The sequence below is a fragment of the Heterocephalus glaber genome, unplaced genomic scaffold, assembly GCF_053883595.1.
Source record: "Heterocephalus glaber isolate CG9 unplaced genomic scaffold, H.glaber_assembly_v1.0 deba00001610, whole genome shotgun sequence".
In the NCBI taxonomy this organism is placed as follows: domain Eukaryota; kingdom Metazoa; phylum Chordata; class Mammalia; order Rodentia; family Bathyergidae; genus Heterocephalus; species Heterocephalus glaber.
This window is the reverse complement of record NW_028258381.1, coordinates 31,208,519-31,232,897: the sequence shown is the minus strand read 5'-3', so window position 1 is coordinate 31,232,897 and position 24,379 is coordinate 31,208,519. Positions and strand designations below refer to the sequence as shown.

Below are 24,379 nucleotides of genomic sequence, written 5' to 3'. Positions count from 1 at the left end.
TTTTTCTGTCATTATTTTTTCATTGTATTTCTTTGGGACAGCATGGTTTGCCCAAAATGACAACTGTTTTGCAGCTCAATTGATAGAATAAAATGATATCTCTGTGATATGTTATATTAGCTGAGAGACGCAGAGATACTTTTTAAGATATGTTTTGGGCTAAGAGTTTTTCAAGTTCTTAAGTTTAAAAGACATACAACAGGCATGATTGCACCCAGCCAAGAGCAAGAAGCTCTGCTTCCCCTGCAGGAAAAGCTCCTGTTATAGGGCCCTGGCACCTCGAGTGAAATAACCCTCAGTTACCTCATCCTGGGTGGCAGCAACTAGCCCTGACAATGTGTCACAGCTTGCAAACTGAATGTCAATTTCCTTCAGGTGCCCACAAAACCAAAGCCACCAGGAGGTGGCAAAAAAAGAGAATATTTTTAATTAATCGTAAATAAGATGAACTAGGATGACATTTTGCAAGTATTTTATGGACTCCAAACATTCAGCCCCTTTGTGCATAGAAATGAGTATAAGTGGTAGTGGATAATACAGTTATCTTTGCTTCTAGCTGGAATTATTCTAAAGCCCTCTTAATAGCTGTCACTTACTCATTTCTAGACTGCAGGAAATTATAATGAGAGAAGGGAGCTGACAGTTCATTTCTTCTGTGAATGGCAAGCTTTCTATTAATGCGAGGCCAGGGGTCTCTCTTTTATGGCCCATCCTCCATGAACACATATGTAAATGCTGGCACAAGGAATAATAAGGAAAGCAGCGCCTGGCCCAGTCAGCTTGGACGTCCTGAGTGCTCCAGGACACATCTCTAAGTCCCTAGGGATTCCTTCTCCTAATCAAAAGGGGGAAAAATAAGTTTTCCCTATAGGTGCAACAAAGACATTTATCAACACAAAGGATGGACATATTGAAAGACAACAAGGACAGTGGCTTATTTGGAAGGAATTAAATATTCCAGATTTTACTAATGTTAGAAACCTCAAACTTAGAGGACAGACATCCCAGGAGAAAGAGAACTGGGTCAAAGACACAAAACAGTATTTAAAAAATAAAATATTCTTAAATCTAAAATAGCATCTCATAAAAGAAAAAAAACTGAGTGATCACTTTTGGCACCTGGAAAATGGTGCAGCCTGTCCCCAAATATTAAAATTGTATGAAGACAAAAATAACTCTTAAGAGGAGCTTTCAGAACTCAAGTTAATGAATCCAGTTATGTTGCTGCTTAGCAGTCTTGAGGAAAGGGAATAATCTACTCCAGACAGCGATGGGGCAGGACCAATTAACGAGTGTGTATCCTCATCCTCAGAGCCCAGAGACTTTTGTGCCACCTGAATGATAATCAGAAACCAGCACCTTGTCATGTCCCTCCTTTTTCTAATGCTGGTTCTTTCCCAAGTCAACGCATCACCTACGGATCAAAATAATCGAAATGCAAAGGCACATTAGAAAGACCCCGAGGAAATATTTTTCGCACTTCATGTTTTCAAAAATTCAAAGACTCAACAGATGAAAGAAGAGCAATACACAGATTAATCACAGCTCAGAAGATGAGCTTTTTACTTTTTAATTAACATGCTGTCCTTAATCCAAAAGCAGAAGCAAAACACAAGATGTACAGTGCTTACGCACCTCTTACGGGGACGTGTTACCTTCTTCCCCCGGGCTTTCTCTATTCTCATCGGAATGTGTTTAAATTTAAGATGCAGTCTTGGCAGTGCACAGCTCAGTGATGCAAACAGCGTGGGATGGTGCCACCCGGAACTGTGTGCGTGGGAGGACATCAGGAAGTCAGCTTCCTTTTCTGGGAGACTCTGTTCCGTCCAGAGCAGGAATTGGGCACACAGATTGTGGGCTTTTTCAATGGGGCTGGGGGAAAGTACAGAAAGGGAAATGCCAAATACTATTCTGGAAGGATCTGCAGAACACCTGGGTTCAAACTATCTGCATCCAACGTACCTCCTTCCCCACTCACTCCATACAGTGATTCATCCTTTCTGGAGGCTCCACCAACAGATGCAATACAGTTACTTCTGTAATAGTCACAAACTGGGGAGGAAGAGGCCAGCACAGATGAAACCTCTTGATTAGCAATCACAACTATACCGGAGTGATTTGTTTGAGACATTTCTTTTTAATTTATTTTAATGTTTTGGCAGCGTGGGGGATCAAACCCAGGGCCGCACACTTGCTAGGTGAGAGCTTGGCTCCTGACCTACACCTCCAGGTCTGTCTGCCACATTCTTGAAATCTTTCCTGGCAGTGCTGCTATGGCTTGGGGAAGGCTTAAATGTGTCTCACTAAGGCTCATGGGTTGGAAGCATGGACTCCAGTTGTTTAAAAACAGACCACCAAGATACGCATGTATCTTGTATACACCAAGATACAAGAGCCCAATGATGTATGTAAATGTATTTTACACCTAAAATGTACCAATAAAGTTAAATGGGGGAAAAAAAATAAAAACAGACCTTTAAGAGGCGTGGTGTAGTGGGAAGTTAATTGGTCACTAGAGGTACTGACCTGGGGTGGGGGTGCGGGTGAGTGGAGCTCTCCTGGGACCTCCTTTGTGCTCTGGCTTCCTGTCTCATCATGTGGATCTCTCCTGGTGCACATACTGGGGTCGTAGTGATGCCAGCCATCGTGAGGCCTCTCCAGAGCCCAGTCTATGTCCGCACCACACCCTTGAACCTCCAGCACTATGAGCTAAATAGACCTTTTTTCCTTATAAAATACCCAGCACCCAGTATTTCACTATAATAAAAAAAATAGACTAATTAAGTACTAAGATGCAGAGAAAAGGGCTGATCTTCAGTCTTACCATTCTCCCATCCGGCCATCTTTGAAAATCCCCTACTAGGCAGATTCTCTGCCAGGCGGCAGGCAGTGTGCAGCCAATACAAAGACAACTGACTACAAAAGTGTCATTATACTGATGTGTGCCCAGGCCAGCAGAGCAGGTGGAGCACTGAACAAGCACAAACCCATGAGTCTTAACTTAGTTCTGTTTTCTTTCTCTACACAAAGGCCTGAACTAATCTCCTACGTAGGGTTGCTCACTTAGAGGCCGAGAAGGCTTTCCAAGAGACATTTTAAGATGGCAATAGGTTGTGAAAGGTGAGGAATGGTGCTTTTGGGAGCAGACTTAGAAGTCACCTGGACGTCTCCAAGGGCTTCACAGCACAGTCACCTGGGGTGAGGAGCTCTTTGTCTAAACATGGATTCTGGGAATCCTCCCCAGAATCAGCTGAAGCTGAGATTTCCAGATTCCAGTTTTTTCAAGTTGCTGAGATAATTCTAAAGCAGCTGATTGATCCACAGGTTTCAGCTTGGGATGTGTCCATCGTATCTAGCACCTTCCTTCAACATTCACAGCCAGGAATACTGAAATTAGGACACTGATGACAGTCTGTGGCATCCCTGAGGGTAGCACCCTGGATGTCTGATCTCAAGTTCTGCAACTGGACCACCAGACTCCACGGAGCCTCCCAGGGATGGAATCTTCACCAAGCACACTTTGGTGAACAGCATGTGGGCTCCTGCCTGCATGGAGTGCCAGCCATGCTGCATGCAGCTGTCCCCATTCCTGCCTGCTCCCCCAGAGAGCGCACAGTTGCCCCTTCAGCACTATCATGCCCTGGCACTGTGGACTTGAACATGAGTTGATGAATGAAGCCCACAGCCAGGACTTCTCAGAGCATCTGGAAAGTACATAAAAGGGCCACTTGCCCCAGACAGATCGTATTTTCTCTAAACGAAAAAAAGAACAAGCCCCAGAAAACTTTGTTAATGGGAAACACAGCAAGCTTGAAATTTAAGTCACAATGCAAAGAACAGGAAATAGGAATTTTTGTTCACAGACATAACCCATTCTGATGAAAATGGCCTTTGTTCCTATCAAAGTTAGAATCGAGCATGCGTTTCAGATCACCAGCAAAGCTAAGGGGTACAGGACACTAGTCAGGAAGGGTGTAACCCTGGGGAGCTCACTGGGGTTTGCAACTTTGGTGGAGAGGTTCAAAAACTATATATCCTTTGACAGCAATTTCACCCCTGCAGAGCCCAAACAAGTTTGGTACGTATTGATGACACTTTCCATTAATCTTGACAAGAGTACTCTGGCCTTGTTTCCATTTCTACAAGAGGAAATGGAAGTCTTGAGAGCTTGATAAACTCGAGCAAGTTACACAGAAAGGAAGTAGTGAGTAACTTCAGTCTGGGTTGTAGAGGCGAGGCCCTGAGAGGGAAGTGTCTGAGGGGCCAGGTGGGGTCAGGGCTGGCAACAGCAAGGACTGTGACGAAGAACTTTCCGGTGACACTGAGTGACCAAATTGGACAGCAGAGTCAATGCCACCACTGGAAAAGTCTATCCCTGCACAGGCCTGTGGGGTGAGCTTCTTGATCGTGGTAACTTTTAGAAGCGAGTCAGATGGGAAGTTGCTATGGTCTAGATGTGGACTGAGAGTGTCCTCCAAGGATCATTTGGTGAAATTGAACCTGCATTTGAGGTGCTAAGAGGTTAGGCTAACCTGACTGTGGTGTGCAGAGTAGGGGCTGCTGGAAGGGGATTAGGATTAGACAAGGGCACCAGGCTGGAACTCCATGATTGAATCCTGGTGGCTTTATAAGGGAAAGGACACTGCATCCTGTGCTACGTGAAGCCCGGAGCCTCCCTGGAACTCAGCCAGAAGGATGGCGTAAGCTGTACACCCTCAACTCTAGAACTGTGAGCCAAAATAAACTTCTTTGCTTTACAATGTTATCCAGCCTCAGGGATTTCATTACAGTAATTAAAAAATAGACCAATACAGAACCCTACTAAATTCCTAATTGTCTATATAAGCAGAAAAGTTCCAGGTCAAATAAACCAAAGTGATTCTAATCTGAATATAAAAACAGACTGACGGCCTCTCAACCAGTTCCTAGACTTGAGCCAGTCTGCAGGTCCAGAATAAAGAAAGGTCGAGTTTCTTTGAAAAACAGCATTACTTCACTGTCCAAAATTTCATCTGTTAGATCTTCTCAGCCTTCCCCAAGGGGCCCAACACAGAGTAACTGAATTGGGGAAAAGGATCTAACCAGGTCTCTCAGGGATGACTAGACAAAGGCTTTGACCTAAGTCCAAGAGATGCCAAACATCGCTGTGGCCCCGGCAGGGAAGGAGCTGCAGGGTCAGGTGATCTATGGTGTCTTAGCTCAGGCCCCTGTCACAGAGGCCATGACTCCACCCTGTGGTTATTTCCCCAGTTCCAGGATGCAAAATGGGAACAGACACATTCAGCACCAGGCAGCAGCTCCCTGGGGCAGAAGCACAGAGCTGCATGGCTGTTCCAGAGGGAGCAGGGGGCTGTGGAAGGCCCGCGAATGTGGTTGCAAAGGCCCAAATCGGCCCCACATCCAGGGTGAACTCAGAACACTTAGGTCTGGGGCTGACTGAGTGTGGTGCTATTTGGCTCAAAAGAAACGGGCTCAGCTCAGCATTCAAACATCAGGCGAAATCATTCCAGCCATCAGGAGCCAAGACAGTATCAAGTTTCAGTTGCTAGCTGAAATCCCTGATAGCTGCAAGGAAAATAAATGCAATTATAGGCTAGAAGCAAAAATTATCAAGGCCTTGGTGCTCTCAGAATGCAATAAATGAAGTGTGGGTAACCACATGTGTGGTGAAGATCCCAACCCCCGTGTATGTCATGAATGCCTGGTAACCCACAGGAGCTGGGGAGGAAGGGAGAAGCACACTTCTGAGACCCAGCACTGGCTGTGCTGTGGGGGAGGCGAGAGGGGACAGATGCTTTAGGGAAGACAGCACTTTCTTCTATAAATGCTCACTGGACACTTCTTCTGGGCCCAGCGGGGAGCACCAGCCTCAAGTCCTCCAGGCTACCCAGGGGAAACGATCCAGGCAGGAGTGAGCGGTGTGGGCACCACCAGAAAACGGGCATATCATGCATCCCAGGAGCCAGCACTAGGGAATCACAGAAGGCTCCCACAGGAAGGGACAACCAAGTGGCACCATGGGGACCAGAGGAGATGATATCCAGGCCCAGAACTTGCAAAGGGAACTTGTTGCTCCCTCGGCAGGCCCAGGTCTTCTGCACGACCTTTGCCCCTAAGGTTCACTTAGGTCTGACTTCACCTGAGCAGGAATTCTGGACTCTGATAGTCTCTGGGGAGAATCCTAGACCACCCTGTCACTCACAGGTAGCTTCTGGGCAGAATCAGGAGACAGGCAGAGGGAACAGGGAGCAAAAGGAGAGGACTCCCAAACTACTTCTGGTACACCTGGCCCTTTATGTCTCTGAAAACTAGCAATATGGACCAGCCTCTCCCCTGGATGCTGAGCCCAGGCAGAGAGCAATGCAGGCCAACTCCTCTCTCCATCAGCAGGCCACCACCTCATCACACACAGCACCCCCCAATCCAGGACTTACAGAGAAAGATTTACCTTCAGTGGCGATGAACTGAAAAGCAGAATATCAGAGACACAAAGACGGTGGGCCACAGAGCTGAGAGATGAGCTGCATGAGAAAGGATTAGAAAACACATTAGCAGAAACTCTGAGGATTTAGAATCCATTTCAGGTGCACTGGAAGAAAATCCCTGCAGCACTGGGAGGAGGAGTCGGAGTCCAGGTTCAAACCTGGTCATGAAGAGGATCCATCCTCCTGGACTGTCTGACGAGGTTGCACCCTGAGGCTGCCAATCCACTTCTTCCTCCCTACCACTTGCTAGGGTGAGGCTTCTCAAAGGAAAGGCTGGGGTCGCCTGCACCAAGAGCACCTGAGGGTCTGGTTAAAATGCAGTCCCCTGAGTCACCCAAGACTTGGAGGCACTGGAAAGCTGAGTTCCACAGAAATGGGTCCTTTATCATTCCTAAGTGGTTGCAACACCCATGCTAAATCACTCATTTAAATTGCTGCTTAAAATCTGTAGACACTAGAGGCTAAATTGATTCTTTCAGAAACTGTTAGCTTCTAGTAATAATGCAGTCACATTGTGACCAATTGGAAGTGATGTAAAATCTACACAATGAAGCCAGAAAGATCTTTTCAAGCAGAAATGTGACCATGTCACTCCCTTGGGTCAAACACATCAGTGACTTCCCACTGCCCTTTTGATAAAGGCTCAGATCTGTGGTCCCGATCAACCCCTGTTCCCAAGCTAACACAGGGCTAGAGTGAAGTTCTGCCCTTCCATGGCCTTCAGAGGCCAGATGTCTGCATAGACATCTCTCTGTCCTCCATAAAATCTTTTTGCCCTCTTTCTAGACATCCTGAATACATTAGTGGCCCCACTGTAGGCCTTCTTAGCATCAATAACTTCCCACCACAGCCCTTAGCCCAGCTGAAATGTCACATTTGTTTGTGTGATCTTTTGATTAATGTGCATTTGCTACATTAGTGTATAAGCAGGAAATCAGCAACAAGCCTTTTATGATGTAGATCTAAAATTTCCCCCAAAGTCTCATGATCTTGGACTTGGGGCACTGGATCATGAGGACACTATAGTCATCAGTGGATTAATTCTCTGTTGAGTTCACAGCTGAATATGCTATTAGGAGGTAGAGCCTGGTTGGAAGTGGGCCACTGAGGGTGGGACCTGAAAGGTGTATTCTTGTCCCCAGCTCCTGCCTACCCATCTCCCTCTGCTTCCTGGCTATTATAGTTTGAGCAGCTTTCCTCCACCATGCCCCTCTACCATGCTGTTTCTGCCTTGGAGCCAGCCAACCATGGACTGAAACCTCTAAAACCGTAAGCTAAATAAACCTTTCCTTCTTTAAGCTGCACATCAGGTATCTTTTGTCCCAACAACTGGAGAGTGACTAAGACAAGGTCTTTTATTTTTCCTAAGACAGAGGCCCACTAGTAGGTGATACTAGTAGTATCACCTAGCATATCACATATACAGCTGATACTCAGTAAATATTTGTGAATAAGCAAATGATTTAAAATAATTGCCAAATCAAATGCTAAAGGAACATTCACATCCTGAATAAAAGAATGCAAAATAGACTAGGAGCCCATCCTTAAAGTCAAAGGCTTTAAATCTCTCCGGTAGCAGAGGACAAACATGAGAAGGTGGCTTCCTGCACCCTCTTGTGCAACTGCCACTTCAAATGGATGGCTCAACTGTTCCTCATACAATTGCTGGATTTTGAAAGAAGGAGGAAATTCAATATTAAAGTTAGTTTGTGTCATTTCTCTGATCTGGTTAGGAAAAATTAGCTTAAGGTAGTTTTGCATTGTCTGAAAGATACACAGACGCTCAAATAAAAATAGACCAGGAAATGTTCACAATGACATCTCATATTCCGTACATACTCAAACGTCTTATTGTTCGCAGGTCCAGGCAACAAGTCTCAGATTGCTCCACTGTACACCTCACTGTGCTAGAACTGCTGGCAACACATTTGAAAAGATTCAAAGTAGATCTAAGCAAGTGAGCCACAATTACAATACAATGTCTACCACCATGCAGTGGCATCTCACAGAGTGCATAAAGGAACACGCCACTCTGCCCTCTTCTCTCTGACTTCCTGTGAGCTGCCAGCCACAGCTGGGTCATGGTTTGCTGTCCTGACTGCTCTTTTACATGCTCCTGAGGTGACAAAGCTCTCAGCACAGATTGTTCCCCATCCCTCCCGAGGAGCATCACTCATCACAGTGCGCTAATGCAACAGGTTCAACAGAGGCAAAAACAAATGCAGTGATGGGAAACTGGCAGTGGGCAAGGGAACCGGACGGTACAGTGCAGTAAAGAGGGTCCAGTTTTGAATGTGTATGATGCTGGTCAGCCAGCCTCTCTGACATTTAAATGCCCTCATCTGAGAAATGGGTATGAAGTGAGTTAATACATATGTTTTAAGTCTCTTAAACTGTTATATAGCTTGGTGCGATATAATTCTCTGATAATTAACCATAAACTACTGCAGAAGTCTTTTTATGGGTCCTTAAACATATTTAACATTGAAATTCTACCTAAAGCTATACACCAATCCTGATATACAGAAAAGGGGCATCGCTATACAACCGTCCCTTTCAGAGTGAACCAGTCCCTACTGATGGCCCTGCTTGATAAAAGAAAAGAAAGGGGCTGGATATGTCACTCCCTGAAGAGAGTGTGTAGTTTGTTGAGTTCAATCCAGATCTGCACACAGTGATTAGGTCAGGAGCTTTTCAGAACTATAGTAATGGAGAGGGGAAGAGAGTGGGAACCAAGGAAGACAGCTTTCAAAGCACAGGTTTGGACAGCTGGCTTCCACTTGGCACAGTTGTCTCTGGCTTCCATTTATCTGTCCATAGTATTTTAATGTTGTTTTATCTTTCTGCAACCCACGCCATAAAAACCACACTAAGGGACTATTTAATGGGTACATGAGCTAAAGAGCTCATGACTCTGAAAGCTGATTCCATTCCCAAAGGAGCATCAAGTAGAAAAGGCGCCCACCCAAATGGCCAATAGCCAGAAATGCTGCACAGAAATAGAAGCAGGTGGTCTCTGTTTAAGAAGCCATAACATGAACTGGCCAACAAGGGACACTGTTTAAAGTGGTTCAATTAATGATGCTGGAACAGCAGAGCTATACTGGATCTGCAGACCCCAAGAGTAATTCTTAATCTTGTTGATAGTCTGACGAACTAACTCAAATTTTTAAATGGAAATGTAACACTTTATAACTACCCAAGTGCCAGTGAACATTTACATAATCTCCTACTTACTAGGGGGTTCTTAGTGATTCTAAAGGAAGGTTTACTAAGCATCACCAGAACCAAGGAGTTTCCTTTCTACATTTCATGATCATATGAAATCCAGTTCAACAGACTTAAATTCCTGACAATTGCTCTTCCACTATTCTTCCACTAACTTGGGATGTCTCACTGGGTTCTTGTCCGCACTTCAAAAATACAAACAACCCCAGACACCTGGACTCAAGGGAAGGGAAAGAGCTCTAATCACAAACCTTCATTCTCTCTCAAAGTAAAATAATAATGAAATAAAATAATGAAATCCAAGCCCCAGACACAGCTGAACTTCATGCCTGTAATCCAGCACTCTGGGAAGCTGAGGCAGGAGGATCCCAAGTATAAACCCAGCCTGGGCAATTCAGTGACTCAGTGATACCTTATCTCAAAATAAAAAATTTTAAAAGGCATGGGAGTATAGCTCAGTGTGTAAGGCCCTGGGTTCAATTCCTAGTACCAAAAAAGAAAGAGAGGCTGAGAGAGAGAGAGAGTGAGCACTCGAGAGAAAAGAAATGTCAGGGTAGTTTGAACTAAACTGGAGACATATCTATTTATAACAGCTTTTGTTTGAGGACCCTAAATTGCTGAAACATTTCATTATGACAGTTCTTTTATTTCATAATTGATTGTAATTTATCTTGACCTGTATTTTAGCAATTTATTCTCCTTTGTTAGGGACAAAAAGATGTATACTGCCAGGTAACCACCTAACAGAGATTTTAGGAGGTATGCCCTATGCCACAGGAAGGAAATGAAATAATAAATGTGTCTTTAAATGATTTTAGCAAGATATCTGAATGAAAAACTTCAACAGAAACTACTGAGTTCGTAATGATAACATCAATAATAACAGCAAATCCAATGAGTTTGGGACACCCTACTTTACAATCATTATTTCCTTTAATCATCGCACCAACTCCAGAGAGACAGGAACTTACATAATTATCTCTGTTGGAAAGAGGTGAAAACTGAGGCTGAGAAACAGAATTAACTCACCCTAAGTCTCCTAGCTAGTGTATTCAAAAACAGACTTGACTTCTCAATGAACAAGTATGTATTTATTTAGCTTCAAACTTCAAAGAGTCCTTCTTATCCCCCCCCCCCCAAGTCCAATCAATCAGCAAGTCCTTTATTTGTTTCCATCCAAGTCTCAAGCAAACATCACGACCAGGGCCACCTTCCTCTCCTCCCCGTGCTCCTCTGCGGCTGGCATCCAGCTGTGGGGCTTAGATGGGAGGGGTGGGCAACCTGTCTTCACACACACTGACACAGCAAGCACACTGCTGGATTTATTCATCCATGTGACCAACATCATGTGTTTATTTGTGGAGGCCTAGAAAGGCAGGCGCAGGAGGCCGCCTCGTTTCTTGGCTCCTTTCTCCAGATGCATTCTCGAATTTATCTTCCCCGCTGCCCGAGGACATTTCTTCTTTCAGGCTTTGCTTCACTCAGTCCAGATGCCCAGCTCCCAAAAGCTGACCCAAAGCCCCTTCCTGATCTGGCTCCACCACGCTGACTGCCAGACTCCCCAAATACATATATTCTTTCCTTAATACTGCAGAGCAATGGCGGCAAACCCTTTAGAGCTTTCAATGATAAACAAACAGCCCACTATGGCATGTGTGCTACAGGTTTGCCACCACTGCTCTAGATATTTCTCAAAAGATCATCTGGAGAATCCTTCCTCTGTGATCTACAAGCACTGGAAACATAGCCAGTAATTACTGTCTCTTACTGAGTCTTCCTGATTCAGCCCTCCCTACCCATATTCTACACATGGAGTGCCTTGACTGCAGGTTCAAAATAGCAGCTGCATGACTGATTGGGTGGGTGGATGGATGGATGGATGGATGGATACATTCAGTATTATAGCCCAGCAATAGCTGAATTTGAATTGTGTGTGTGTGTGTGTGTGTGTGTGTGTGTGTGCGCGTGCTACTGGAGGTTGAACCCAGGGCCTTCTCACTTTTCATTTTTTATTTTGCGACAGGGTATCACTAAGTTGCCCAGGCTGGGCTTCCTAGGGTTGCTAAGTTGCCTAGTCTGGGCTCAAACTTTCCACTCTACTGACTTGGCCTTCCACAGTGCTTGGGGTTACAGGCACGTGACACCACATCAGGCTTGAATGTGTTTATGTGTTTACATAGAAAAGTCCCACATTTTTTTTGTACCAGGGATCCAACTCAGGACCTTGTGCTTGCGAGGCAGGCGCTGGAACCACTGAGCTAAATCCCCAGCCCCCACTTTTTAAAAAATTTATTTCTTCTTTCTTTTGGGACCCAGGGCCTTGTCCATGATAAGTATGTACACTACCACTGAGCTACACCCTCAGAACCCTCACATTTCTTTTTAACATATACTACAAGTAATAAAGCTTCAAAAAAATAAAAAAATAAAAAATAAATAAATAAAGCTTCACTGTGCTTCTCTCATACAAATGCACACAAATGTTTCTCAAAAGCCCTCAACTGCAGAATGGATAATAATTGAGAAAATAGTTGTAATGAGTCAAAGCTACTTGCTGGCAATGAAGTAAGTCTAGATATGATGGAAACATATTCATTCCTTGATAAAAGTTTTGATTTAATGTGATTTGTGCTGACTTGCTATAAAAATGATAAGTAGGAGAGAAAATGGGATTTAGCAGCTGATAGTCGTTTCTTTGCTTATAAAGACCTTTCATTAACAGGCGAGCTGTGTGTGTGTGTGTGTGTGTGTTTCTATTTTCCACACGTATACACAGCACACATTTATTATTTATTATTTGAAAGAATACTATTCCCATTCCCCCAAGCCAACATTTTTAAACAGTAGTCAAGTCCACTGAGTGACCACCAGTTGGATTAACTAGGTCAGGAGTCCACCACAGGAATCTAGGACATGGTGGGCAGGGTCGGGTGGTGGTGGGCAACAGTCAGGAAGAAACCAGCCTTACCGAGTGTTATTGGAATTTACTCCTCATTTGGCCAAAAATGTGCAATCTGACCAAAACCCTTCGCCTGGCTCTACCTCCCAGGCCACATGCCTTCTGAAGGCCAAGGGTAAAGCCAGCTGTGGTTATGCATTTGGGTTAAAGAGTCCAAAAACAGAAAAAAAAATTATTTTGCAATGCATTACATTTCAAAATTAAGGGTAATTGTGTGTAGCAGCCTGGAAAATAGAGCTCACAGAGTACTAGTCAGTCATGGAACCCCAGAGCATAAAACACTGGCATTTTGAATGCCAATTTCAAACTGAAAATAAAAAGGTACAAAGGGCGGAAGGAAGGGCGGAGAGCCGCTACAGGGCTGTGACTTTTGAGAAGGCGTCTGCCTTGGGAAGCCACAGCTAACCTGCAACCCAGCAATAGTTCTACATCGCTTAAGCCACTAGATGCTGCTGGGGACCACTCCAGCAGCCAAACAGAGAAGGTAAATAACAGGTCGACACATAATTACATAAGAAAATAAATGTGGTGAGATTAGGACTGCAATCTAACAGGCAAAGTGGAAAAGGGGTTCACAGAGACCAGTCCCCTGGAAGGCTTCCCCCTGACTTGCTACAGTGTCCTGGTCACACTAACAGGGCATCAACATCCATTACTATCCCACAAGCCAAGGAGGATCCGACAAGCAGAGAGAGAGGCACTTCACTCTGTCAACTCATTCCACACCGACGGCTCCTTCCCTTGTGACCCAGGCCTAAGCTTGTTACCCAACTTCCTTCGGTCCCTGATTCTACTCCCACCATCAAAAGGCTGCAATGAATGCACCGACCAGTCGTCAGATTCCAGACCTTTATTAGCAAACTGAGCCACAAACACTACTTACAGTTTTCTTCTGCCACAGGGTACCAGGGAGAAACACAGATGGAATTTAAACTTGCAGCCATCTGGGACAGGAAGATGACTGCAATGTAGGAGTGAAGGAAGCTAGGGTGCAAAACTGGAGAGCCGAGGACAGGCAATGACACAGGGTGAGCCCCCATCTGTGAAGATGCCAACGGGGCTCTAAGGAATAACCCATCTGTAGGAAACCCAGGCACTGACAGTGCTGTGCAAAGTCTAGGTGGTTTGCTAACACACAAATATTCTAACTTCTTCAAGCAAACAAAGCAGTGGTTTTCAGCCTGGGGAAGAAGAGGAGGCAAGGCTTGGCCAACCTGCAAAGCATAGGGAGACATGTTTGGCTGACACAGCTGAGTGGTGCTACTGGCCTCTAGTGAAGAAAATCAGGGAACATCCTGCAGTGAGTGCACAGGGCGGCCTCAGCAGCAAAGAACTATTTCACGCGGCAACGTCCAGACCAAGGAGGCTGAGACAGCTTGAAATCCAGCATCAGTAAAATGTGCTATAGTCTGCAAGCAGGAAAAGAACAGCATGGTAATCTCCACCCAAGGGAAAACCCATTTGGGTCACAGGCCCTGGTTTCTGGTTCCCTTAGTGTTGATCTATGGGCAGGAGCAGTAGCAACAGGAGTCCTCTCCAACTGGTTCCCTCCCAAAAGGGTCTAAGCTTCTGCCTGCACTGACTCAATCCACAGAGAAGAACATACTGGCTGAAGAATATGTGTCCATCCTCCTTGGCCAACACTGCTCTCATTTTCTACTAATAAATTTCCTTCTGGCTCACAAGCATCCATATCATGAGCTTGGTGGCCGGACACACTGCCCCCAAGAGAAGAAGCCACTGTCTCAAGGCTAAGGTCAACTTGAGAATGAGATACCCAGAGAAGGACCAACTCTGAAACCCTCTGAGCAGAGAGCTCTCTGGACGTCATGACAACCCAGGGCTCATCCACCTGAACCCAGGGCATGTTTTTTCTGTTTTTAGTGCTGGGGATTGAACCCAAGCTCTCATCTGAGGGGATGCGCCCCATAGCATAGCCTGACACATGGAGCCTGGCCTCAGAGGCTGTTAAGAGCAGAGCCAACCAGGGAAGGAATGCACCAACATGGGCATCATGGCACCAGGGCAAGAAACAGCAGGAGAACGAGATGGAAAATTTGGGTTTAAGACTCAGATCAACTCTCCAAATATGCTTATGACATTTCCATCATCCAAGCCACATTCATGAAATGGGTGAACAATAAATGGCGATTATTCCCATAATTTCAAAAACTGCATCCAGAGGGGAAGGGGAGGAGGGTGTCAGCCTTGACCCTGTGCTCCAACCCCCTGGGACACTGCTTAGCAAGCACCGACTGCGTCCCTACTCCCACAAACCACTGCCTCCTACCCAGAAGACCAGCCCCCTGGAGTGCTGCTACTAGTGCCTTTCCAGAATTTTCTGCAGAAGAAACTTTCGTCCCCTACATTGTTAGAACTGAAATACCCCAAACTGGACCTGCAATTCCTAAAATTGAGATTCCAATAATAATCTCACTCAGATTCTGGAAACCAGTGTTTGTGGGGGCCCCAAACCCTGAGAAGCATCTCCTTCTATTTATACATGTGACTAATTTCTCTACTCAGTCTTCTGCCAGGTGGCTGCTGTGCTTCATTCTGCCTCATGAGCTAGCATTCCATCTCCCACACCTACTCCTCTCTGATACTTAGCTGTTCACCTCACTTGAGGCCACTGACACAATGCGGCTCACACTGTGCCTACACTCATTTTGTAAGAGGTTAGAAAACAACACTAAGACACAAGCAGTTAATTTAAGCATGGGGCATGCTATAGTTTTGCAGGCCTCAGAGCCAGCTATTACAGGTGAATTGCAATTGTTATCGCCCAGATAATCAAATTACCTGGGGAATTGAGCGAGGCCACCAGGGTGTGCGTGGTGCATGCAGCTTGGTGTGGCTGGTCCTAAGAACTCAGTACTGGCTTGTTGGGAGGCTCTGGGGCCACATGCAAGTTGCGGCAGGCTCACGCCATCTGGATGGCTTGGCCTCCACCATCCTCATGCTTTGAACAGCACGGAAGTTCTCAGCCTTTGACCCTGTCCTTCAGAGAGCTGTCCCATGCCCAGGCCAGCTGAAATGCTTAATCTAAAGATACACTGAAGCCATGTGTCAGCCACCAGAAGAGATGACGACTGTCTCTGTGAATCTCTGGAAGTAATTAAAATCAGGCACATGGGGAATATTAGGCATAAAATATGAAAGGAAAGGTCAAGCAAAGTACATTTCCAAAGGCCTCCTAAGCTCTCAACTAAAACTTGGTGAGAAAAAAAGTCTATGTGGTCCATTTCCTTCCAGGTACAAAGTAAAGAAGAAAGAGATACCGGGGCGGGGCTCTACCACCTGTCTTCACCCCTGCGGCAAACCTGTGACCCTTGAGTTTCCAGTCTCTGGACAGTGACAGTCCCTGGGCCTAGCACACTGGCACATTACATAAACAGTGGCATTTTTGAAAGTTAAGTCAGCCCACTCTTGTTGTTCCTGCACTCTAGGAAGTTGAGTCAGGAGGGTTACCAGTTTAAATCCATTCTGGTAAACCTAGGTACTCAGTGCAAAGGCCCTGGGTTCCCCAATATGACAAAAAAAGTTAAATCAACAGCTGACACTTTTACTTGCATCTGTGCATCTGGTTCAGCATCTGGAAATAACATCTTTTGCAGGATTAAACCAATGCGTTTTGTAAACAAGGAACAGCAACATGCTTCAAGTATGGCCCACTGCACCATTTTCCCCAGAATCCCAAGCAAGCTAGTTTAAAATGTAGATTCCTAGAACCTCCAGAATTATTAAAATCACAACCCATATTGAGCCAAGGATTCAACATCAAGATTCTGTGACTATTTTGTAAAACACTTTATTTTCCCCTTCCATTCCCTTCTATATTCCTAACCTGGACCTACACAATTGCTATGCTGGGTCTCCTGGTTGCCTCAATGCACCAGAGAAGATGGAAGCAGCACTGAAGTTGCAGGACTAGTAGCAAACATTTCAGGCTTTGTGATGCAGAGAGGGCTTATTAATTCCCCACCTTTTCCACATTCAACAGGATGTCTTATAAATCCAACTATCTACTCTACTCGGATGGCTTCAGGCATTAAAGAGTGATTGCAGGCTTCAGTTAGAGCTCTGCGTGGTACCCATGGTCTTCGATAGGCTCAGGAAACATCACCTCCATAGGAAGGATCACCTCTAAACCTTCAGAGTTGAGCAAGAGGATTCAGTAGCACAGTGGAGCTCCTGGCCACGCCCTCAGCCACATCCTTTGGCCCAGGGCTTCAAAGCCTCCTTTCTGCACCTCACCCCACCCACTAACCCCAGACACCCAAGGGAACAAACACTCAAGCCAGCCTGGGTTTGGGGGCACACACCTACCTGGCATACCAGCACTCTGGGAGACAGAGGCAGGAGGAGTCCATATATGAGCCCAGCTTGGACAACTTGGCAATTTGATGAGACCCTGTCTCTAAATAAAAAAGTTTTAAGAAGGGGTGGGGAGATAGCTCGTGTGAAGGCCCTGGGTTCAATGTATAGTGGCAAAATAAGTAAATAAATAACCTGGAGTACTGGTTTATCTCCAGTCCTGTAATGTCCTACGTTCCTGCATGCTCATGACGTAAAAAGCCCCTCACCTGCTTCCTCCTGGTCCTGTCTCTGTGCCTCCTCACCCGCCTAGCTGAAGGCTCCTCTCCTCTGCCTTCTCGGTAGTGACGGGGCTTAGCCATGCCTCCAACTTCAGGCCGATTTTGAGAATGCCCATCCTCTTCCTCCTCCCAAGGGAGCGTTTTTAGGGCTAAAGCAACTCAAACTTTGGAAACACCAAGCTCAGGAGCGGTGATGTGTTTTTAATAAAATGTATGGGTTTTATGCTCTCCCTAGAGTCACCTCTCCATTCTTTTCTTCAGTCTCCCCAAGGCAGAAAGAAGAGCAAAGAGCGGCTGAGGATGGGAGAGGGGAAGGGGAGAAAAAGCCAAGGCCTAGCTTCTCCCTCTCCTTTGACCCTGCAGTATCTTCTTGCTATATTTCCCTGGCGGGCCTCTCTTAACATGAGCATCTTTCAGTCAAGTCAACAAACATCTCCTGTGTGCCTACTGGGTGCTGCAAAATTAATCCAGGGTCTGGAGCTGTAAACAAGACCAGGTTACTGCCCTCCTGGAACATCTATGAGTGAAAGGCAGTAACCAAATAAGCAAGTGAATATATAATGCTATAGGGAATGAGCACTGAGAGAGAAAAGTGAGCAATGTAAGAGTAACACAGGGAGGACCTGTCTGCTGTTTTACATGCAGCAGTCCTGGAAGGTCCCTGCAGGGTGACAACTGGTTAGAGACCTGAAGGAAGCTAGGGAATGAGCCAACAGGGCATGCAGAAAAACCTCCTGGTGCAAGAGAAATAGCATGTGCAAAGGCTCTGGGGCAAAAACTCAGTGAACAAGCAAAATTAAGGTGGAAATGGCTGTAGTTAACAAAGACAATGTGTACTTCCGGTGATGTGGCTGTCCAGACCACCCATCCTGTGGCTCCATGACCATTCTGGTCCTGAGTTTCTGTGGACTCACCTCTGAGTCAGTCTCCTGGCCTGTCCCTCCCTGATCCAACACATGCCAAGTTTATCGTTCCCTTCCCTTCTGACACCTCTTCAACACCCAAGTCCCAGCATTCAGAGTCATTCCCTCCAAATGTTTCAGTCTGTCTAATTTAACAACAACCTTGGGAGCGATCAACACCCGGTGAGGAGGGACACACACATCCAACAGCAGCCTTCACAGATAGGTAGGAGACCATAGCAAAGAGCAGGGATCAAAAGGTCAGCTACTGACAAAGAAAACAGACAAACTAGGTCTGTTGTGTGTCCACAGGGGGTCTGTCTCCTAACTTATACTGATGGCCGGCTCTGTGAATAGGTGGACAGAATCCTTGAATCAACCTTGGGGAGCAGGTGTGGAGGTATGAAAAACCCCGACCCAAGGGGACCTCCTGAATAACAACTTGTAGCCTTTGCCATCCAAATCAAAGCGCCCGGGAGTGCAGTGGGGTGGTCCTGCTAGTTCCGGGTTACTCTCTACGATTTGATATTTAAATGCAGCTCATTAATTGCTTCTCTAAACAGAAATTTTTAAAACACTGGGCCATTCTTCCACAGTCCCATCCACCCCATTTCCAGGGGATTGGCAGTGGTAAACAAGGAACCTCGGCCTCCGAGGGGGTAAACCCCCATTCTTAGGGTCTCCAAAAATCTCAACCCTAACGAATCGGGTGCACAGCCAAGCTGGCCTGCGGGCCAGAGTACAGGGTCTCCTAAAACACTTCCCGGGCGCCTCAGGAGCTGTCCAGGGGCCCTAGAAACGGTCGCCGCGGGGGTAAAGCTCTGTAGTTTCAGGTCGTGGCGGATTCCAGGATGGCCAACACCCCGCCCCCAAGCGGCCAACTTCAAAGGGCCCCCAGACAGAGAGGCTGAGCGGGAAGTGAGTCCCCGCTGCCGAGCCCCTACGGTCGGTGTCACCTCGCGGTCTGTGTCGGGTGCGCGCGCGCGCGCGCACACACACACACACACACACACACACACACACACACACACACACACACACACAGATGACCGCGCGCGCCCGCGTCCCAAGCACACGCGCGCACCCCGGCCAGCAGAGTTCTCGGTTTCCTCTTCCTCAAAGCTCCTGGGCGACCGCGGCCGGCCCTCTCCCCTGGAGCCCCGATGCTCCCGCGCCCGGTGTCCAGCAGACGCCGCCCAGTGCGTCCCCTCACCCGCGCTGGGGTCCCAATCGGAGCCCCCGCCCGCCGCCGTCCGGGTCCCCGCGGGGACCTCTGCGCGCCTCCGGAAGGCGGGTATTTACCAACACCACCTCTATTCAGGCTGCCTGAGCACCCGCTCCGGGTGCCCCGAGCCCCTGTCACCTTGGACCCTCGCAGAGCCAGATTCCTTCCATCGGCGGAGGTCGCCGCGAGAACCCCGGTCCCAGTCGCCAGCCGGGTCTCGGCCCCGGGAAGCCGGGCTCAGGGTCCCAGCCCCGCGCTGCTGTGTCCCCACCGCCCCGCACCCGAGCGCCTCCCGCCAGCCGACGCGGGCGCTCGCGTCTCCGCGGGTTCCGGGACCCTGCGCTCCATCCCGGGGCCCCCTACCTCGGTCCTCTCCTCCCGGACTTGCACAACTGCAGATCGCCCCACACGGGTGGAAATCAAAGTGTCCCCGCGGCGCCCCACGGACGCCAGTCCGGCCCCGGCCGGGCCGCGCCAGCCCAGGAAACTTTACGAACCTGCCGAGGGTCGCAGGACCGCTCCGGGTCCGGGGACCGTTCCGGGAGCGCAGAGCTCCAGCGACCCGCACCCGGGTGGGGCGGGGGCAGGAAGAAGAAGGGGACCCAGCGAGGCTCCACCGCCGGCTGCTGCCGCTATCCCGCGCCCATCTCACGCGCCCCGCACACGCACTTACACTCCGGGGCGGCCGGCTGCTGCGCCGCGGGCGGCCGCTGCTCTCACTTCCTCTTCCTTCCTCCTGCTGGCCGGAGACACATCTTGCAGCTGCAAGCCATCCCGCGAGCAGCCGCGAACTCGCCTCCCGGGCGCAAGCCGCACGGGGCCACCTGCGCCCAGACGCCCCCCCGCCCGCGCCTGCCGCCGGCCCTCCTCGCTCCACGGAGCTGGGGGTGCGTGCAACTTTCGGAAGCCCCGCTGCTTAAAAGGAGAGCAGTGCCACACACGGTGCTCGCCTCGTAGCTACCATAAATACAGTGTGTGCGGAGCAGAGTTCTCTGGTGAGCTCAGACAGGGCGCTTTGCAGGCGCTCATTCACTCCGTTACCCTCACAGCGCCACCTCGAGAGGCAGCTTTTCCTATGCATTCATTTTTGGCAGCTCCTTCGGGATTTTAAGGGGAAACTTCTGTGGGCTGCTTTGAAGCAACTTGAAGAGACCAGGATGTTTGTTTTGACGTGCGCCTTTGCCCTTGCGCCACGTGGCAAAAAATAACGGAATGTTTCCTCCCTCTCTGCAGTTATCTATATATTTGTGGATCCTTGCTTTGAAACCACAAGATTTCTTTCAGCTAAGCCAGGGAATCCCTAATTTGCATAGAGTGATAATTTCTACACACACACACACACCATTGGGTATTTGGGATACATTATTTAATTCATACAACCTACTTCAAAACAGTAGCAGAAGTCAAACAAGTTGATTCCCACCCTAGCTGGCAGAGGAAAATGACAGTTGTCGTAAGGTTCCAAAAAACCACCTGTCCTCTCCAAATTCAGGCGACTCTGCGTTGGCTGGACTGGGAAACCGAAAGGCAGTTGTTATGCCTCCCCTTCTAATGGGCAAAGGAGCTAAGTTGGGGGCTGGGAGGCATCAGAATCTAAGAGGGGAGGCAAAGCTCCCCTAAAGGGTCCCATCACTGAAATTTGAATTTAACCCTACACTGAGCCACTGTGGCAGCCAGGAGCCACAGCCACTGGTGGACCCTTGAAATGTAGCTAGTCCTGAGATGTTCTAGGCACAGGACTTAGCATGAAAGACAGAAAGTAGAATAGCCTAATTGTATCAATTACAGCATTTCAATAGACAATTATTCTATGGTTTGGATGCAGTGACTGAATTGCATTCTTGTTTAAGCTATATATGGATGTATATGGTTAAAATTAATTTTTACCAGTTTCTTTTTACACACTTAAATGTAGGTACTAGAAAATGTCAGATTACCCAGGTGTCTTCGTGGGTGACTCACATTATATTTCAAATAAACAGCTCTGATCCAATCCCTTATTATAGGGAAAACTCTGGGAATAGAAGTAGCAGGAATGCCTGGGTCCAGATGGTTATGCACTGGTAGCTTAGAGCAGAATGACCCCAGGAAAGTAACTGAGCTTCTGTATCTCCCCACCATGAAACAATAATGGTGTATATTAACAGGCAACAGGGCGACCATTAAAGGAGGTTCTTTAATAAACAATCAGAAAGTGGAGACTTTACCAATGAAGGAGTAAGAGGCTTGTAGTGACAAGTGCGAACTCAGTCTACAACTTTTTATCTAATTCTAAGGCATATAAAGACTCTAACTTTCGTGCAGGCATCATGAGCACTGGGTATCTGTGAGCTCTCATAATTGTCCCCTCCTGGCACAGCAATGAGAAAAACCCACTTCCCTGTAACCCGTGGTCCCAGCTCTGCCCTCTGGAGCCAGCATGGAGTAAATCACATCTTTCCTCCAGGAGATAATTCTTCAGATCTTTGATGATAGTTTTTAGTTCTACCTAAATATTTTCTGCCAAGGATTAAACATTCTCAGTGACTGACTCCTCTCTACATGTGACATGGTTTTAAATCCCTCTCATCTTTGCCATCTTCCCACTAAAGGAGACTTGCTCTAACTTTTTAAAAGATTACTTGCGTTATAGAGCAGTGGCGGCGAACCTATGGCACATGTGCTGCAGCAGGCTATATGTATCATTGAAAGCTCTAAAAGGTTCGCCATCACTGTATATAGAGAAATCACCTAACTAGCCATTAACAAATACAATGCAAGCTGAGCACTTGTTAATTTTCTTTTCAGGACTAGGGATTGAAGCCAGGGCCTTTGCACTGAACTATACACTCCTCAACTCATTCCCTACTTCTTTCTTCAAGACATCTCTATAAGTTGCCCAGGCTGGGCCCAGACTTGCAATCCTCCTGGACTCCGCCTCCAGATTTCTAGGATTACAGGCCCAGATTCTTGTCCATTTTTAAAAATTCAAATTCATCCCATTGTTGGTCCAAGTGCAAGGTGAGCACTGGAAATCTTTTGCTGTGTTACTGCTGAACCAAATCCTTTCTAATAAAGTTGGTCCTTGGGGCCAAAGCCCTTATCCACCTTCTTTTCCTCTCTTTGGATTTAATTCATCTACAAATTAGGTAAAAACCCTAAGATGACATATGAAACGCCATTAAAGGGCTCCCAGGGATCCCTCTTCCATGGCAAAAAAAGCATTTTTTGTTCCTTTGGATCTTTCAGTTACTAGCAACACTAATAACAGTGCAATCTCCAAATCTCATTTCCTCTTGTGTACATAAAGACATCTTCCAGGTGGTGTCAAGTGTCTTAGGGAAATCTACTTGTGTCCAGCAGTGGGACAGTAGCATGGACAGTGTGGTGGTGTCACAGATAAGGGCTCCATCTCTGGATAAGGCTATTCTTGGTAGAAACCCCAGCATGGCCATTTACTTGTTGTGTTAGTTTATGCAAATCACTCAGCTCATGGATAAAAAACACTCTTAAGTGGTAGGATTGAGCAAGAACTAAATGAGTTAATTTAGTGCTAGTGTCACTGTCTTTTTTCAGGTCCTGGTTAGAGGCTGGGTCATTCAATTATCAGCCCAGGATCTAGAGGAAGGAGCAGAATCCAAGTGCAGCTCTCCATTTGCATGTCCATCCAGAAAGCTCACCCAGGCAGGGTCTGGAGTCTGAGCTATGTTGTCCTCTCTAGTGTTCAGGGATGTACACTAAGGAGTCCTGGGTAGGACAACCCATCTCACTTTCAAAATGGGGGGGGCAAGGGCAGGGTAGGAGCACATGACTAGAGAAAGAAACTAGGTAAAGTGTTAATTCTAAACTTTATTCTCAATCATGCTTTTTATGAGAAGGCTTTGCATGGTTGGTGGATGGTGGGACAGGTAAGGTTAATTGTGTCAACTTGATTGGCTTTGGAATTCTCCCAAGGGATTAGTAGAACACATTTCTGGGTGTTCCTGGGTGGGGCATGGAAGTGTGGCCTTGGAGTCAATGTCTGATCTTTCACCCCTTTTTCTCTTGTTCTGCTCTCCTGTTGTGCTTCTTGGCTGCCATGAACTAAGAAGCTTTGTATCACCACACCTTTATGCCGGGATGTTTCTGCCTTGGAGCCAGCTGATCATGGACTGAGTCCCCTGAAACCAGTGGCCAAATTAAATCTCTCCTCCTTTAAGTCACGTGAACTAGGCATTGTGTTTCAGAGACTGAAAATCTTGAGAGTTATTTAGGGAAGTTCCTTAGATTTAAATACCTTGATTCTGTGTCTCTCAGATCTTTCTCCTTCCTGTTGTGTTTAGACCTCCAAGATAGAAGGAGTGAGTGGGAGCTTATCAAAATGTCACCATGAGAGTGCAAAAATGGCCTGTTGTATTTTAATCAATGGTGACTCATATTGATCAACTCCTTTCTGTCTAAGTGCTCGCAAATATTCACTTATAACCCATTAAATAAAAACACTTATTGGACTCCAAATCAGCCCTTTGAATTTAATAATACATTCAGTAATTTGCTTCAAAATTCTGCCCCAAATCAACAATAAACTTCCTTGATCTATAGCTTGATGAATCTGTTCCCTCTTCCTGTGTTAGCATCGATCTCTTGCTGTCTATCTTGTTTTCAACAGCACTGGGAGCAGAGAGCGCGGCCTCTGCTCCAAGAAGGCACCACACTGGGATAATGAGGTCTGGGCAGCTGGCAGCCACCTGCCATGCAGAGCCACCAGGGTCAGCCCTGAGACAAGCCAAGAACAGAGAATTCTGCTGCAAAAGCGCATTCCTTTGCTGGGTCCTTCATTAACTCAGTGTGCACCTGATGCCTTAAGTGTAAGTTTATGATGAGGGCAGGGAGGTTTCACAGGTGCAGAGATGCCTGGGGCAAACCCTCCTGGTGCTTCCATTCTAGCTGAGAAGGCAGGTTTGATTTTGCAATGCTGAGGACCAAACTCCAGGCCTCCCACATGCTAGATCAGGACTCTCCTT

General features: G+C 47.0%; 1 protein-coding gene across 9 annotated transcripts in view; it reads right to left on the bottom strand.

Moving 5' to 3' along the window:
• Elmo1 (engulfment and cell motility 1) overlaps nucleotides 1-20,388 on the bottom strand; it is a 578,859-nt gene extending 558,471 nt beyond the window's left edge. For 2 of the 9 annotated variants that reach the window (XM_021254579.2, XM_021254580.2), the window contains exons 1-2: nucleotides 19,895-20,106; nucleotides 6,449-6,521 (exon numbers count right to left, since the gene is read on the bottom strand). The gene's annotated coding sequence lies outside the window, so the exon portion shown is untranslated. Of the gene's footprint in view, nucleotides 1-6,448; nucleotides 6,522-19,894 lie in introns of all 9 variants that reach the window. The other 7 variants (XM_004840284.4, XM_087195836.1, XM_004840282.4 and 4 more) reach the window with 6 other exon arrangements.
• Nucleotides 20,389-24,379: the final 3,991 nt, after the last annotated feature.